This window comes from Tamandua tetradactyla, chromosome 7, assembly GCF_023851605.1.
Source record: "Tamandua tetradactyla isolate mTamTet1 chromosome 7, mTamTet1.pri, whole genome shotgun sequence".
NCBI lineage: Eukaryota > Metazoa > Chordata > Mammalia > Pilosa > Myrmecophagidae > Tamandua > Tamandua tetradactyla.
The window spans coordinates 108,202,166-108,219,869 of NC_135333.1; the positions used below are offsets into that span (position 1 = coordinate 108,202,166).

The following is a 17,704-nucleotide window of genomic DNA, read 5'->3' on the forward strand; positions in this document are numbered from 1 at the left end:
ATCTAGGCAAGAAATAATGGGAGCTTGGACTAGGGTGGAGGCTATAGAAAGGGAGAGAAGTGGGAAATTTCAAAATTTTTAATGTCGGGATTAATAGGACTTGGTGATTGATTATAAGGTGGAGATAGGGGGTGAACTTGTTATGAATGACTCCTAGATTTTTGCCGTGAGCTTCTGGATGAATTGAGAAACCAATTACAAAGATAGGAACTGGAAAAGAAACATGTGTGTGTGTGCGTTGGGGGAAATGGTAGGGGAGTATCTGATAAAAGACCAATTCATTAAATATCTATTGAGGCTTCTCTTATTATATGTATGGCACTATGTTTGGCATTTGACATTGTAAATTTAAAATTGAAGGCAATACATGATCCCTGTCTTCAAGAAACTTTTAGCTAGTAGAGGGTAATGATCCCACTAATGAATTATTTCAATATAATGTAGCTATGTAAGAATGGACAGTGTCTGATGGGAGCCCAACCTGGGGGATTCAGAGAGGATTTTTAGAGGAAATCATCACTGAATAAAGACAAGGATTGGTAGAAGAAAATCAAGTAAAGGAAGGTGATGAATCTTTCCCTTAGGAAACGAATGGACTAGCTTATTGAGACCAACCATCCTACTGAAAGCAACTAAAAATACTGAATAGAATATATTTATTTAAATCTTCCTTAAAGTATCCAAGATAGTTGCACATAGAAATTTTAAAAAACATATAATCCAAATTCTATTCTGAGAAGCTGATGACATATGATTTCCATCTACATAGTCAGATGGCGCCTCAATCCTGTTGCATGGGTTACAAGAGAGCAGATGCTTGGAATATAATAAAATGTCATCCATGAAGAAAACTGTTTCAAATCACAATTTAAAAGCCTTTAAATGTTTTCACTTCTGGGCAAGGGAAAAGTGAAGGGAACGCTTTTCACAGTTGGCTTGAAGTTCTCTGTATAGAATAACATAGCATGCTACAGACTTAAATCTGTATTCCACTGAATTTTGACTGAAGGAGAAGGTCCAGGAAAGCTTAAAGAACTTATATTTTTCCTTCTTAATAGAAGTAAGGACTTTATCTAAAATGCTACCATTCTTTGAGCAACTATTCAACTATTCACTGGAAATAAAGGTCAAAGTACAGAAAACAAAAAGTTACTTCCTTAAATAGTTCATAAAGCCAAAGAATTTCCTTTGTATTTTGATGAAAAAAATTTTTTTTTGGTTGGGGACAATAAAAGAAGCAAGCAAACTGAAGGAATGCTTTAGGCTGTGTTCTAGTTTGCTAGCTGCTGGAATGCAAAACACCAGAGATGGATTGGCTTTTAATAAAAGGGGATTTATTTTGTTAGTTCTTCAGAGGAAAGGCAGCTAACTTTCAACTGAGGTTCTTTCTTACGTGGGAAAGCACAAAGTGATCTCTGCTGGCCTCCTCTCTAGGCCTCTGAGTTCCAACAACTTTCCCCGGGGTGATTCCTTTCTGCATCTCCAAAGGCCTGGGCTGAGCTGAGAGCGCTGAGATGAGGTATGCTGAGCTGCTTAGGCTTGCTACGTTGAGCTCTCTCATTTAAGCACCAGCTAATTAATCAAACATCAATCATTGCAGCAGGCACACCTCCTAGCCGACTGCAGATGTAATAGACAACAGATGAGGTTCACGTACCATTGACTCATGTCCACAGCAACAAACCTAGATGCCTTCACCTGACTAAGTTGACAACTGAATCTAACTACCACTGCAAACTTAAAATACTTGAAAAATTATGCACTGTGTTGATTATTTTAAACACCAATTGTGGAGGAAGCTTCAGAGTTAGGGTTTGGGGACTGCTCTGAATATCCTGTTTTCTGGGAAATTATTATGTCAGAAAATGGACCCTGTTATGAATTCCATCTGACAAAACAAGAAATAGTATCGTTGTTTTATGCATTTGTAAGAATTTTTACAAGTATGAAAGATTTGAAAAACTTCAGGAACTTATTGCAAAATATTCATTTGAAAACTAGTTGATCATTCCTCAGGCTTTTGTCCTTCTAGAAGCCAGCAGCTGGGTAGTTGTGATGCCATGCAGAAGCCAAAGCTTTACCTCGGGCATGGCCCCTCTGGCCAGCTGGGCACTCAGATGACGGCTGCCCCCAGGCCAGCAGCAGCAGCAGTTCAGCCGCCAGCAGCAGCCACACCATCTGCAGTTGCCTCACCGTCTGCTGCACCCTGGTAGCCAGATCTGCTGGTCCAAGTGGCAACCACTGCAGCTGACATGCCTGTGGGCTCTGCTGTTGGGCCCAGGCTGGGTCATCCCATCCCTGGGGGCTTCGGTGGCAGGAGCAATGCTGAGCCCTCAAGGCCTGACATCACTTACCAGGAGCCTCAGGGAGCCCAGCCAGCATACCAGCAGCAGCAGTTTGGCCTTTGCCACTATGAGATGAAACTGTTTTGGGAGTGTGCCCAGAACCAGGGTGACCTTAAGCTTTGTGAGGGTTTTGGTGAGGTGCTGAATCAGTGCAGATTTGCAAAGGGTTAGTTTAATCATGACGTTGAAAATGAAGAAATGGAAAATCTTATCTCAAGACCAAGTTAGCATCGAGCTATAATTGATAGTGAAAATATAAAGTGTAAAACTACCAGTTAAACTTCTCTATCATTAATAGAGAATTGCTTCAGAATCACAAAGGAAGAGGGTGTTCTTACTGCATTGAAGAGTCCATGAGATGGTGTAGAGTTTGGGGCTGAAGAAATGTTTGTGTGGCCTCCTTACACCAGTTGCTGTGATGTTATTATCGGTGAACTAATTAGAATAAAGTGATTTTTCTTAAGAAAACAAAAACAACTAGTTGAAATGTGCCTGCTTGTGAACAATGGGAAGCCAAAAAGAGGCATTTCATCCAGTGGCCTAATAGCAATCACAGTCTCAAACAAAACCTTTTATATAAAGCTGCCTTTATAGGAATTATAAAGAAGAGAATATAAGAATATAAGAAGAGAATTATATTGTTTTAAGAAAACAGGTATTTTTTTTTGGTAATTGAATTTAGTTTCAACAATATTGTGAGTAAAAGTGAATGCTTTGATAATGGGATACAAATATTAAAGTTTAATATTAAATCAGAATTCTAAAATTATACACTAAATAAAATTAAAAAATAAAAATCTAAAAAATTGCCAGTAGGGATTGACAGCAGATTAGAGACTACAGAAGAAAATATTAGAAATGAAGAAATATAAATTGTTCAGAATGGAGCAAAGAAAAATGATTGACAAAAAGATCAGGGCATCAGTGATATGCTATTTAACATAAATAGAATTCAAATTTCAGAAGAATGTGGGCAGAAAGAATATTTAAAGAAATAATGATGAGAAGGATTCCAAATCTGAAAGCTCAGTGAAATCTAAGTAAATAAATTAAAGAAAACCATACCAAGACACATTACAATCAAAATGCTAAAAAACGAGGATAAAAGACAAGTTCTAAAACAACCAGACAAAAAAGATATATTACATATAGAGAAGGTATTGGCAAACTATGGCCTAAGGTTGAAATCTGGCCCACCACTTGTTTTTATAAATAAAGTTTTATTGGCATGCATCTATGTCCATCCAAGCAGTCTATGCCTGCTTCTGTGGCACAATGACAGAATTGAGTAGCTGCATCAGGGACCATATGGTTTGCAAAGCCTGATATATTTACTATATAGACTTCTGCAGAAAAAGTTTGCTAACCCCTGATTGAAAGAAACACAGATAGTAATGACAGCAGACATCTTATGAAAGCTATGCAAGTCAGATGGTAAGATCAACCCAGAATTTTTTACCCAGAAAAAAATATATTTAAAAAGTAAAGGTGAAAGAGACTGTTCAGAAAAAAAAAGTTGATGGACTGTATCACCACAGGCCTGTACCATAAGACGTGTTAAGACAGTTCATAGGCAGAAGAAAAATGATAACAGTTAGAAATTTTGGATAAACCCAAAGGAATAAATAGTGTGAGAGGTGATAAATATGAGGGTAGATTTAAAAATATTTTTCTTATGTTTTAATCTCTTGAAAAGGTTTTTGCTTAAAGCAAAATAATAAAAATGCTTTTGGGGAGTTAGTATATATCAAACTAAAATGTATGACAACAAAAACACAAAGGACACAAGGGAGGAAATGGAAGTATACTGTCTTGAGGTTCTAACATTATTTGAAATTAGAGTATAATAAGTTAAAGAACTATATTGTAAACTCTAAAGCTGCTGTGTCCAATTGGTAACCGTTAGCCACATGTGGCTGTTAAAAATTACAGTTAAAAATTAAATTTTGAAATGATCAAGATGGCAACTAGCAATGTGAGCATTTTAGTTTGTTTTCCAGAACAACTACTAAATAAACAGAAACAGTACAGAACAGCTCCTGGCACCATGTCAGTGATCGGACACACAGCGTACCCCAGTCTGGACCAGCTGGACCAGCTGTGAGCCCACTCAGAACCATGAATTCCCCAAGCCATTGCAGCTGGTGCCCCTCCCCCACAGGCTGCTTCGCACAGGGGAAAGGAAAGGGACTTTACCAGCAGCAGGGGCTGAGCCCAACCAAACGCTGATCATGGAATTAATTAACAAATTCTGAGTACTAAAAATAGGTCCCCAGTTCAGGTGAACCTGGTCAAAGTGGAGGTCGCTCATTTTTGCCCTGGGTGCCAAGGAGGCAACACTGATGAAAAAAGGAAGAAAAAAAAAAAAAGGAAACAAGTTTTTGTGGTTGTGTTTCTACAAAGGCTTGACTGCCTTTGGATACAATGGCAGGGCTTCTCAGGTTGCAACAGCCCCAGGCATTGGCAGAAACAAGTCCGTTTGAGAGCTTGTCTGGAGACTGTGCCTTCTCCAGGGGAGGGTGAAGCCCAACTCAGGTGGAGTCCCTCCCTCAAGGAATTCAGACACCAGGGCTTGGTAATTTGAAGCCATTAAAACCAGCCTACAATCTCTCCTCTGTCTCCACCACACCCCCAGCAGGGAGAGTCTGCCAAAGTTAAAGGTACTGCATCATCTTATGCTGGTGGGACCTGCAGGCAGACAAGCTCCACATATTGGACAGGATAAGAAAAACAGAGTCCAGAGACTTTACAGGAAAGTCTTTCAACCTGCTGGGTCTCACCCTCAGGGAAAACCGATGCAGGTGACTCTTTCCTCCTGATAAGAGGCCAGTTTGGTCTGGGAAAATCTGGCTGGGGTCTATAATACCTAAGTAGACCTTCCTAAGAGTGGGGAGGGAAAGGCATCATACAAGCAGGGCAAGATACAAGAAAACAAGAACTGAAAAATTATCCTCTGTTAAACAAAACCTAAGCTAGAAGTCCAGAATAAGCTGAACTGAATGTCAAAGAACAGAGAGACAACAAATTTATCCAGCAAGAAAACCCTAGGTAAAAGAAGTGAAAGCAATCTCCAGAATAAACTAATTAAGGTAATTAAATGCTTAGACACCAGCAAAAAATAACAGATCACAGTAGGAAAATTCAAGATTTGGCCCAGTCCAAGGGACAAACCAACAATTCAAATGAGATACAGGAGCTTAAACAATTAATTCAGAATATACAAACAGACATGGAGAACCTCATCAAAAACCAAATCAATGAATTGAGGGAGGATATAAAGAAGGCAAGGAATGAACAAAAAGAAGAAATTGAAAGTTTGAAAAAACAAATCACAGAACTTATGGGCATGAAAGGCACAGTAGAAGAGATGAAAAAAACAATGGAAACCTACAATGGTAGATTTTGAGAGGCAGAAAATAGGATTAGTGAACTGGAGGACGGGACATCTGAAATCCGGCAAGAAAAAGAAAATATAGAGGAAAAAATGGAAAAATATGAGCTGGGACTCAGGGAATTGAATGACAATATGAAGCACACAAATATACATGTTGTGGGTGTCCCAGAAGGAGAAAAGAAGGGAAAAGGAGGATAAAAACTAATGGAGGAAATTATCACTGAAAATTTCCCAACTTTTATGAGAGACTTAAAATTACAGATCCAAGAAGTGCAGCGTACCCCAAAGAGAACAGATCCAAATAGACATACTCCAAGACATTTAATAATCAGAATGTCAGAGGTCAAAGAGAAAGAGAGGATCTTGAAAGCAGCAAGAGAACAGCAATCCATCACATACAAGGGAAGCCTAATAAGACTATGCGCAGATCTCTCAGCAGAAACCATGGAGGCGAAAAGACAAGGGGATAATTTTTATTTAAATTATTAAAAGAAAAAAGCTGCCAACCAAGAATTCTATATCCAGCAAAATTGGTCTTCAAAAATGAGGGGAGAGCAGAGACTTCCGGAGAAGATGGCGGCTTAGTAAGACGCGCGCGTCTTAGTTCCTCCTCCAGAAAAGCAACTAAAGAAACAGAAACAATACGAAACAGCTCCCGGAGTCACGACAGAGACCAAAAAGACAGCGTACCCCATTCTGGAACAGCTGAACGGGCAGGGAGAATCTGCTGCGGTGAGCTACCCGAGGGGCGCGCGTTTTCCCGGCCGGGGCGGCTGGCGACTGGGGTCCCCTCCACGCACGTGGCTCACCGGCCTGACTGGGAACGTTGGATAGCGGGGCCCTCCCGTAACGCTTGGCGTTTCGTGCCAGCTGGGCAATTAGGACCGGCACTCTCCCAAGCCGTGGCGGCCAGCGACCCCCACCTCCACGCGCGGTTTCCCGGGCCAACCGCGGTGCAGACAGACGAGCGCCACGAGCGCCACCTACTGGGCAGGAAAAGAAAAACAGAGCCCAGAGATTTCACAGAAAAAGCTTTCAACCAGCTGCGTAACACACCCAGGGAAATCTGATCAAATGCCCAGACACCAGCAGAAAATAATGGATGACGCTCGGAAAATTGAAGATATGGCCCAGTCAAAGGAACAAACCAATAGTTCAAATGAGATACAGGAGCTGAGACAACTAATGCTGAATATACGAACAGAAATGGAAAAATTCTTCAAAAACCAAATCAATAAATTGAGGGAGGACATGAAGAAGACATGGGCTGAACAAAAAGAAGAAATAGAAAATCTGAAAAAACAAATCACAGAACTTATGGGAGTGAAGGACAAAGAAGAAAAAAATGGAAAAAACAATGGATACCTACAATGGTAGATCTAAAGAGGCAGAAGCTACAATTAGTGAACTGGAGGATGGAACATCTGAATTCCAAAAAGAAACAGAAACTATAGGGAAAAGAATGGAAAAACTTGAGCAGGGGATCAGGGAACTGAATGACAATATGAAGCGCACAAATATACGTGTTGTGGGTGTCCCAGAAGGAGAAGAGAAGGGAAAAGGAGGAGAAAAACTAATGGAAGAAATTATCACTGAAAATTTCCCAACTCTTATGAAAGACCTAAATTTACAGATCCAAGAAGTGCAGCGCACCCCAAAGAGAATAGACCCAAATAGGCGTTCTCCAAGACACTTACTAGTTAGAATGTCAGAGGTCAAAGAGAAAGAGAGGATCTTGAAAGCAGCAAGAGAAAAACAATCTGTCACATACAAGGGAAACCCAATAAGACTATGTGTAGATTTCTCAGCAGAAACCATGGAAGCTAGAAGACAGTGGGATGATATATTTAAATTACTAAAAGAGAAAAACTGCCAACCAAGACTCCTATATCCAGCAAAATTGTCCTTCAAAAATGAAGGAGAAATTAAAACATTTATAGACAAAAAGTCACTGAGAGAATTTGTGACCAAGAGACCAGCTCTGCAAGAAATACTAAAGGGAGCACTAGAGTCAGATACGAAAAGACAGAAGAGAGAGGTATGGAGTAAAGTGTAGAAAGAAGGAAAATCAGATATGATATATATAATACAAAAGCCAAAATGGTAGAGGAAAATATTATCCAAACAGTAATAATACTAAAAGTTAATGGACTGAATTTCCCAATCAAAAGATATAGAATGGCAGAATGGATTACGACCCAGCAATACCACTGCTAGGTATCTACTCAAAGGACTTAAGGGCAAAGACACAGACGGACATTTGCACACCAGTGTTTATAGCAGCATTATCTACAATTACAAAGAGATGGAAACAGCCAAAATGTTCATCAACAGACGAGTGGCTAAACAAACTGTGGCGTATACCTACGATGGAATATTATGCAGCTTTAAGACAGACTAAACTTATGAAGCATGTAATAACATGGATGGACCTAGAGAACATTATGCTGAGTGAGTCTAGCCCAAAACTAAAGGACAAATACTGTAAGGTCCCACTGATGTGAACCGACATTCGAGAATCAGCTTGGAATATATCATTGGTAACAGAGACCAGCAGGAGTTAGAAACAGGGTAAGATAATGGGTAATTGGAGCTGAAGGGATACAGACTGTGCAACAGGACTAGATACAAAAACTAAAAAATGGACAGCACAATAATACCTAAGGGTAAGGTAACTATGTTGGAACACTGAATGAAGCTGCACCTGAAATATGGTTTTTTGTTTGTTTGTTTGTGTGTTTGTATCTTTTGTTTTTGTTTTTTTTCTTTTTCCTTTATATATATATATATATATATATATATATAATTAGTATTATTATTTTAATTCTCTTCTCTATATTAACATTCTATATTTTTTTCTGCTGTTTTGCTAGTTCTTTTCCTAAATCGATGCAAATGTACTAAGAAATGATGATCATACATCTATGTGATGATACTAAGAATTACTGAGTGCATTTGTAGAATGGAATGATTTCTAAATGTTGGGTTAATTTCTTTTCTTTTTTTTTGATTAATAAAAAAATTTAAAAAAAAAAAAGCAAAAAAAAAAGTTAGAATGGCCATAGCCCAAATACCTCTAAAGAGTGAGAGAAAGATCAAAGGTGATGGTGGAGTTATACAGAGAAGGTCGGGTTTAACAAATGAGTTTGAGTGCTGAATTAGTATGTTGATTACTCTTTTAGTCTCCACTATCTTAGAGCAACTAGAAATAAAAACCCAAAATTGTGGAATTGTAACCCATAACAAACCCTGAAGTCTGTTCTACAAGTAATCATTGCAATGTACTTAGAAATTGTTTATTTTTCACAAAAAAAAAGAGAAGAAAGAGTATAATAGAGAAGATAGGATTTAACAAGTGAATATGACTGCTGAATTAATACATTGATATCTCTTTGGTCTCCAGTATCTTGGAGCAGCTACAAGAAAAAAAGAAAAGTCATGAAACTATAACCTGTACCAAACTTTACCATCTGTTGTATAACTACTTGTTAAAATGTACTTGAAAATTTATTGCTTTTTTGTGTATACATTATTTTTCACAATTAAAAAGCGTTAATATATATATATGTATACATATACATATATATTAAATATGTATATATATATATATACATATTTAAAAAAAAAAAGAATACCTAGGGCTTGAACTGAGACTCTATTAAAGTTTCATGCACTAGATTTGCCTTCCTGGAACATATAATTCCTGGAGGGTCTCTAGGTCAGATAAATCCTGAAACTCAGAGGGACTACCCTCTCCAGGATTATCAATTAATTACATCCCTCTAAGCTTTAGTGTGGATACCCCTTCTCAACATGAAAAAGTCAGAACAGGCGTTGCCCAAAGATTCCTACAGAGTGGGAGAAGGATTAAAGAAGAAGGAGGAAGAATAACAGAGAAAATGGGATTTAACAAACAAGCATGGCTGCTGAATCATATATTGGTTTTCCTCCTAGCTTCCAGTGTTTTGGAGCAACTAGAAGGGAAAGTCTGAGATGATGGAATGGTAGCCCATGACAAAACTGTTCTGTAACTACTTGTTGAGGTGTGCTTTGAAAATTGTTACTTTTTTCTTTCTTTGCTTTGTATTTATGTTGTACTTTATAATTAAAAATGGTAAAAAGGGGTTGTAATTGTTGCCTGCCATGCAGGAGACGCAGGTTCAATTCCCAGCCCATGCACTTCCCAAAACAAACCAAAAGAAAACAAACAAACAAAAAATTTCAACAAATGGTGCTGCAATATGGGATACTCACATGGAAAAAGAATGAAATATGACCCCACCATACAGCATACAAAAAAAAGAGTTTAAAAAATTGCTGTTGAACTGTTGAGCCATAGCAAAAAGCCCTTCATCAGCATGTGAGAAAGCTGTCACCTAGCATCACTTCTGGGAGCGTCCTCGTCATCCTCACTGGTTGCCACAGGGACAACAGAGTGGTTTTCCTGAAGCAGCGAAGCAATGGCTTACTACTTGTGCCTGGACCCCTGGTCCTCAATCGAGTTCCTCTGTGGAGAACCCACCAGAAGTTTGTCATTGCCACCTCCACCAAAATTGACATAAGTGGTGTGAAAATCCCAAAACATCTCACTGATGCTCACTTCAAGAAGAAGGAGGTGTGTAAGCCCTAGACACCAGGAAGGTGAGATCTCTGACACAGAGAAAGAGAAATATGAGCTTACAGAGCAGCTCAAGTTTGATCAGAAAACTGTGGACTCACAACTTGTGCCAAAAATTAAAGCTGCTCCTCAGCTCCAAAGATACCTGAGTTCTGTGTTTTCTCTCACAAATGGAATTTATCCTCACAAATTGTTGTTCTAAACTTGCAAAGAACCTAATTAAATAAGTGAGAAATTTAAAAAAAAAGATTGCTGTTGAAAAAGAGAAGAAAAATGGTTATTATGAGGCCTATATATCATTCTGGAAAAAATTTTATATAACTATACAGAGATAGTATAAAAGTGAAAAAACAAGAAATAAATTTTCATATACATTGTGATTATATATCTATAAAAATTTCATATGCATAGTAAAAATATATCTTAACTGTAAAAAAAAAAAATGAGGGGAAAATTAAAACATTTTCAGACAAAAAATCACTGAGAGAATTTGTGACCAAGAGACCAGCTCTGCAAGAAATACTAAAGGGAGCACTAGAGACAGATATGAAGACAGAAGAGAGAGGTGTGGAGAAGAGTGTAGAAAGGAAGACTATGAGTAAAGGTAAAAAGAAGGAAAATCAGATATGACATATAAAATCCAAAAGGCAAAATGGTAGAAGAAAGTACTACCCATACAGTAATAACACTAAATATTAATGGATTAAACTCCCCAATCAAAAGACATAGACTGGCAGAATGGATTAAAAAACAGGACCCATCGATATGCTGTCTCTACTCAAAGGACATGAGGGCAAGGACACAAACAGACATTTGCACACAATGTTTATAGCAGCATTATTTACAATTACCAAGAGATGGAAACAGCCAAAATGTCCATCAACAGACAGGTGGCTAAACAAACTGGCATATACATATGATGGAATATTATGCAGCTGTAAGACAGAATAAAGTTATGAAGTATGTAACAACATGGATGGACCTTAATGACATTATGCTGAGTGAGATTAGCCAAAAACAAAAGGACAAATACTGCATGATCTCACTGATATGAACTGATATTAGTGAATAAACTTGGAATATTTCACTGGTAACAGAGACCACCAGGAGATAGAAATAGGGTATGATATTGGGTAATTGGAGCTGAAGGGATACAGATTGTGCAACAGGACTGAATATAAAAACTCAGAAATGGACAGCACAATACTACCTAACTGTAATACAATTATGTTAAAACACTGAATGAAGCTGAATGTGAGAATGATAGAGGGAGGAGGGCTGGGGGCATAAATGAAATCACAAAGAAAGATAGACAATAAAGATTGAGATGGTATAATCTAGGAATGCCTAGAGTGTGTAATGATAGTGACTAAATGTACAAATTAAAAAAATGTTTTTGCATGAGGATGAACAAAGGAATGTCGTTACTGCAGGGTGCTGAAAAAAAGATGATAATTAATATTTTAGAATTTCAACTTATGTGTGAGACTAAAGCAAAAAATGTTTATTTGGTACAAAATTTATATTTTTACTAGTGCATTTCCTAATATAACTTATGTAGATAGCTTGGTTGAACAACATAAGTACATGGAACCTTGGGTAGGACATGAGATTTTGTTGCGCTGTCCAGAGTGATGCCCTGATGAATCCCAGAGTGATTTGATCAGTGAGTGGAAAAGTATTTGCAAAGTCCCCTTTGGAGAATGGTGAGAATGGGGGATAATTCAACCTCCCCAAGTTGAATTCTTGATATTCTCACAAGCAGTGTGGACAACCAAAGCTGTAGACTGAGCCCCCAGTCTTGGGGTTTGTTCATATGAAACTTAACCCCAGAAAGGATAGGTCAAGCCTACTTAAAATTAGGTCTAAGAGTCACCCCCAAGAGAACCTCTTTTGTTGCTCAGATGTGGTCTCTCTCTCCAGCCAACACAACAAGCAAACTCACCACCCTCCCCCTGTCTACATGGGGCATGACTCCCAGGACTGTGGACCTTCCTGGCAATGTGGGACAGAAATCCTAGAATGAGCTGATACTCAGCATCAAGGGATTGAGAAAAACCCTAGATGAGCTGAGACCCAGCATCAAGGGATTGAGAAAACCTTCTCCACCAAAAGGGGGAAGAGTGAAATGAGACAAAATGTCAATGGCTGAGAGATTCCAAACAGAGTTGAGAGGTTATCCTGGAGGTTATTCTTATGCATTAAGTAGATATCACCTTGTTATCCAATTGTAATGGAGAGGCTAGAGGGAACTGCCTGAAAATGTGGAGCTGTTTCCAGTAGCTATGTTTCTTGATGATTATTGTATAATGAAATAGCTTTCATAATGTGACTGTGTGATTGTGAAAACCTTGTGTCTAACGGTCCTTTTATCTACCTTGTCAACAGATGAGTAGAATGTATGGGATAAAAATAAATAATAGGGGGGACAAATGTTAGAATAAATTTAGTTTGAAATGCTAGTGATCAATGAAAGCGAGGGGTAAGGGGTATGGTATGTATAATTTTTTTTTCTGTTTTCATTTTATTTTTCTGCTGTCCTTTTATTTCTTTTTCTGAATTGATACAAATGTTCTAAGAAATGATCATGATGATCAATATGCAACTATGTGATGATATTGTGAATTACTGATTATATTTGTAGAACGGAATGATCATATATTAAGAATGTGTTTCTTTCTTGTAATTTTTTTTAAATTTAAAAATAAAAAAATAAAAAAAAATTAGATTTTAAGAAAAAATAAAAAATTCACTTCCACAATCATTCTAGCTACATTTCAAATGCTAATAGCCATATATGGCTAGTGGCTACCATGCTGGACCGATATAACACATTCTATATCTATGGCATATATAGAACATTTCCATAGTCACAGAAAACTCCATTGTACAGCACAGTTCTAGAGCTATCATTACAAACAGAACAAAGAAAAGAACAAAGAGGTAGAGCTAATAAGTCAATAGTGGAGGTAAAGGGATTCACTTAAAAAATTCAATTAATCCAAAATTTGGAATACATAGAAGAGAAGAGAAACAAAGGGAAAGTGGGACAAATAGTAAAAAAAATAGCAAGATGATAAATTGAAATCTGATCTTATTACTAATTCCAATAGTATAAATAGTCTAAACACCCGAATTACAGGGCAAAGATTGTCAAATTGGATAAAAAAGTAATGATAAGATCCAAGTATATGCTGTGTGTAGGAAGCCCACTTTAAATATAAAGGTACAAATATGATAAAAGTAAAAGAACAAAAAAAGATGTACCATGCAAAGAACAATCAAAAGTAAGCTGAAATGACTATAGTATCAGACTAAGTAAACTCCAGAGCAACATATATTCCCAAAGATAAAGAGGGGGATTATTTAATAATGATAAAAGGATCGAATCAGCAAGAGGATCCTGCACCTAATTAAAAAAAAAAACTTGAAAATACAGGAAACGAAACTTAGTAAGAAGACAGAATAGACAAATCCACAAACACAGTTGGAGATTTCAATACACCTTTCTCAATAACTGATGGAAGAAGTAGATGGAAAGGTATTAAGAACATAGAAAACTTGCACTACACTATCAATCAAGTTGCACCTAATTGCATTTATGGGACACTCCACCCAACAAAAGCAGAATACACACACTTTTCAAGTACACGCAGAACTTTCACCAAATTATGCGTACTCTGGGCATAAAATATATCTCAATAAACTTAAGACTGAAATCATACAAAGTATATTCTCTGACTTCAATGCACTTAAACATGAAATCACAACAGAAAGAAATATGGAAAATCCTCCAAATATTTGGAAATTAAACAACATGTCTAAAAACAACATTGCTTATCATTGTCTTAAGAATAAAATACTTGGTGTGAGCAGAAACTCATGAAGACCAACTTTCAGATTCGAAAAATAAAAACAACTAGAATTTCTAGAACAAGAACTGCAATTTCAAATTTAATAGAGGGGGAAGTCAGGTTTGTCGCCAGAAGGAAGGTGGCGGATCTGGAAGAGCAGTTGTCTGATGAGGAGAAAGTGCATATAGCAGCAAAATTCATCATTCATGCCTCTCCTGGAGAATTTAATGATATGTTTAATGATGTTTGGCTACTGCTTAATAACGATAATCTTCTTGGGGAGGAGCAGTCCATGCATTTGCACAGTATAAGTTGGTCCAGCTTACTCCAGTAAAAATCGAAAGTTATGAAGATCAGGTATTGATAACAGAACATGGCAACCTGGGAAATGGAAAGTTTTGGACCCCAAAGAAGTGATAAAAAAAATTTGATCACTTAGGAAAGGAAGCAACTGATCCAAGACTCTGTGAAGCAGAAAATACAATTAATCATGGGGAACTTCTGTAGAACCTGCTCTGCGAACTTATGTAAAAGAACATTACCCGAATGGAGTCTGCACTGCATATGGTAAAAAATTAGATAGACAGAAAATCATTATTGCATGCATAGAAAGCCATCAGTTCCAAGCAAAAAACTTTTGGAATGGTTGTTGGAGGTTAGAGTGGAAGTTTACAATCGTTCCTTCAACCACTCAAGTGGTTGGCATCTTGAAAATTCAGGTTCATTATTATGAAGATGGGAATGTTCAGCTAGTGAGTCATAAAGATATACAAAATTCCCTAACAGTGTCTAATGAGGTACAAGCAGCAAAGGAATTAATAAAGATTGTAGAAGCTGCAGAAAATGAATACCAGACTTTCATCAGTGAGAATGATCAAACAATGTCAGACAATACTTTCAAAGCCTTAGATTGACAGTTACCAGTTACACTCGCCAAGACTGATTGGAACAAGATCCTTAGCTGCAAGATTGGCAAAGACATTGAAGAATGCATGGGATGAACATTGCATAACTGGATCATTTTAGTGTCTTTACATAAAAAAAATTATTGCAAAAGTATTTAGAACTGTCAAGCTGCTCAGTCAGATGAGCTGTTGCCATTTAAAATCACTGTAATTAATTAGTTTGATTAAAGCACAAAGCTTAGCTAGTCAACCATTATTTTTCATTTCTTTTGTTCAAAGAATGTTGAAAATCAGTTTAGTTTAAATGTCTTTACTTTCTGTTAAGCCTTTCATTCCTACAATGAAGAGATGATTTCTATAGCTTATGGTTAAAAGTTTTTGATGTGTTTCAAAAATATTTTACTTATTGTAACCCTAAAATTGTTGTCTTTTGGTTTATGAAGTGGGTAACTTTTGATATTTGCCCATTTCTTTTTAATGCGGTCAATAAAAGACTTTCTAGTTGAAGGCGGTTGATGGATTTAGTCACATATGCTGCTAAAGAAATTGTCTGCTTTTCCCCCTCAACCTTTTCATGTATGTAAGATTGAGAATAGAGAGAAAGCATTTTTCTATATCATGTTTAAACCTTTCAAGGAGGTTATTTAGCTAGCTTAGTGCTTAACTAAATTTTTTTTAAACAAGGCCAAGTTCTAATGCTAATTTTTCTTTTCTTTGTTTCTTTTTTCTTTTTGTGCATGGTCAGGTACCGGGAATCGAACCCAGGGCTCTGGCATGGCAGGTGAGAACTCTGCCTGCTGAGCCACCATGGCCCACTCTCTAATGCTGTTTTGAGATTCTGAAATTAAATGAAGACACTTATTTCAGAAATGCATTTAATGTTTTTTATTTCTTGTGAGTTATGCAAATTAGTTTGAATTCCATATGCCCCTGAGTTATTTTTATCATAAAGCCACAAATGCATTATAACACAGCACATTGTAATATATATAATCCTGAACTAATGACCATGTCTCAGTTTATATTTTTTTCCTTGGATTGAAAAGTTCCGAAATTCAGTGTGACATTAAAATGCAAATTTTGCTATTTATTTGAGTATAAAATCACCAGTGAGTAATACACTATTTAAAAATTTTTTTTGAATATTGTAATTCTTTTTTTTTTTGCATGGGCAGGCACTGGGAATGGAACCTGGGTTTCCAGCATGGCAGGTGAGAACTCTGCTTGCTGAGCCACTGAGGCCCGCCCTGAATATTGTAATTCTTAAGTGATTGTAAATTAGAAAAGCTGGGAGTACATATGATGTGCAGTAAAAGTCTAGATTTTTCCATCTTCCTTTGCATAGTAAGCCTTTTTGCAATATTTAAAAAAATACATTTACTGATATTACAGAAATTTCAAGCCTGTGGTGAATATAAGTATTTGCTATAGGGAGTGGGGTGGATTTATGGTTTCATTCAATAGAGTATTGCTTATTTAAAAAAAAACTCTTGATAGGTTTAATAGCAAATTAGATACAGCTGAAATGAGGATTAATAGGTCTGAATAATAGAGAAAATATCCAGGATATGGCATGGGTGACCAAAAAGAAAAGAAAAATAAAGACAAGATAAAGGACAATGTGGGAATGAGATGTGGGATTATCTCTTAATATAGAAATATATAGAGTATATAAAGAGTGAGAAAGTTTTTAGTATATGTTTGATCAAAGTTCCAAAACAGAAGTGAAAAAAATGGGCAGACTCAATATTTGAATATTTAAATATGAGACTGGGACTGATGAAAGAAACCAATTTACACGTTCAAAAAGTCCATTAAAACCTCAGCAGGATAAATGAAAAGAAATTACACATCCAGACACATCACAGTGAAGCTTCAGAAAACAAAAGGAAAAATCTTGAAAGCAGATGGAGGAGACTAAAACAAAGAGCAAGAATTAGATCGTGAGCTGGCTTCTCAAAAACAAAAGTAGAAGCTAAAAGATAGTGAAATGTTATTGTAATATTTTATTTATTTATTTTATTTTATTTTTTGCCTGGGCAGGCACTGGGTATCGAACCTGGGTCTCTGGCATGGCAGGCGAGAACTCTAACTGCTGAGCCACGGTGGCCTGCTCATTGTAATATTTTAGAGAAAAATAATTGCCAGATGAGAATTTTGTTTTCAGCAAAAAATATTTTTCAAATACGAGAGGAGATAAAGACACTTTCAGACATTAACTGTGAGAGCTTGCTATCAGCAATCCCTGATGAATGTCATTTTTAAGGGGTTTGCTTGAGGGAAAGTGAACGCAGATGAAAGACTAAGATCATAGAAGGAATGAAAAGAAAAAAATGCCAGTAAATCTTAATGAATAAGGCTAATATTATTTTGTGGGATTATAAAAATAAAAATAGAAGATAACTAGACAACATCAATAACATATAAGTCAGTAAGGGTGTTCTGAGTTCCTTGTATATCCCAGGAGTAGGATAAACATGTTAATTTTACACTAGGCAAATTAATTATGCATGCTGTAATTTCTAGGTAAACCACTAAAAGAATAGAAAATGAATTTGTAATCTTTAAACTATTGAAGTGGGGGGGGA

General features: G+C 36.9%; 1 protein-coding gene and 4 pseudogenes across 7 annotated transcripts in view; 4 read left to right on the forward strand and 1 right to left on the reverse strand.

The window, feature by feature from the left end:
• ASB8 (ankyrin repeat and SOCS box containing 8) overlaps window positions 1-17,704 on the reverse strand; it is a 76,851-nt gene that overhangs the window by 43,429 nt on the left and 15,718 nt on the right. The gene's annotated exons all lie outside the window — the stretch shown is intronic.
• On the forward strand, window positions 774-2,005 carry LOC143690119 (ERO1-like protein alpha pseudogene; annotated as a pseudogene).
• LOC143690126 (coiled-coil-helix-coiled-coil-helix domain-containing protein 2 pseudogene) lies at window positions 2,053-2,516 on the forward strand (annotated as a pseudogene).
• Window positions 10,053-10,559, forward strand: LOC143690129 (large ribosomal subunit protein eL6 pseudogene; annotated as a pseudogene).
• Window positions 14,240-15,212, forward strand: LOC143690137 (F-actin-capping protein subunit alpha-2 pseudogene; annotated as a pseudogene).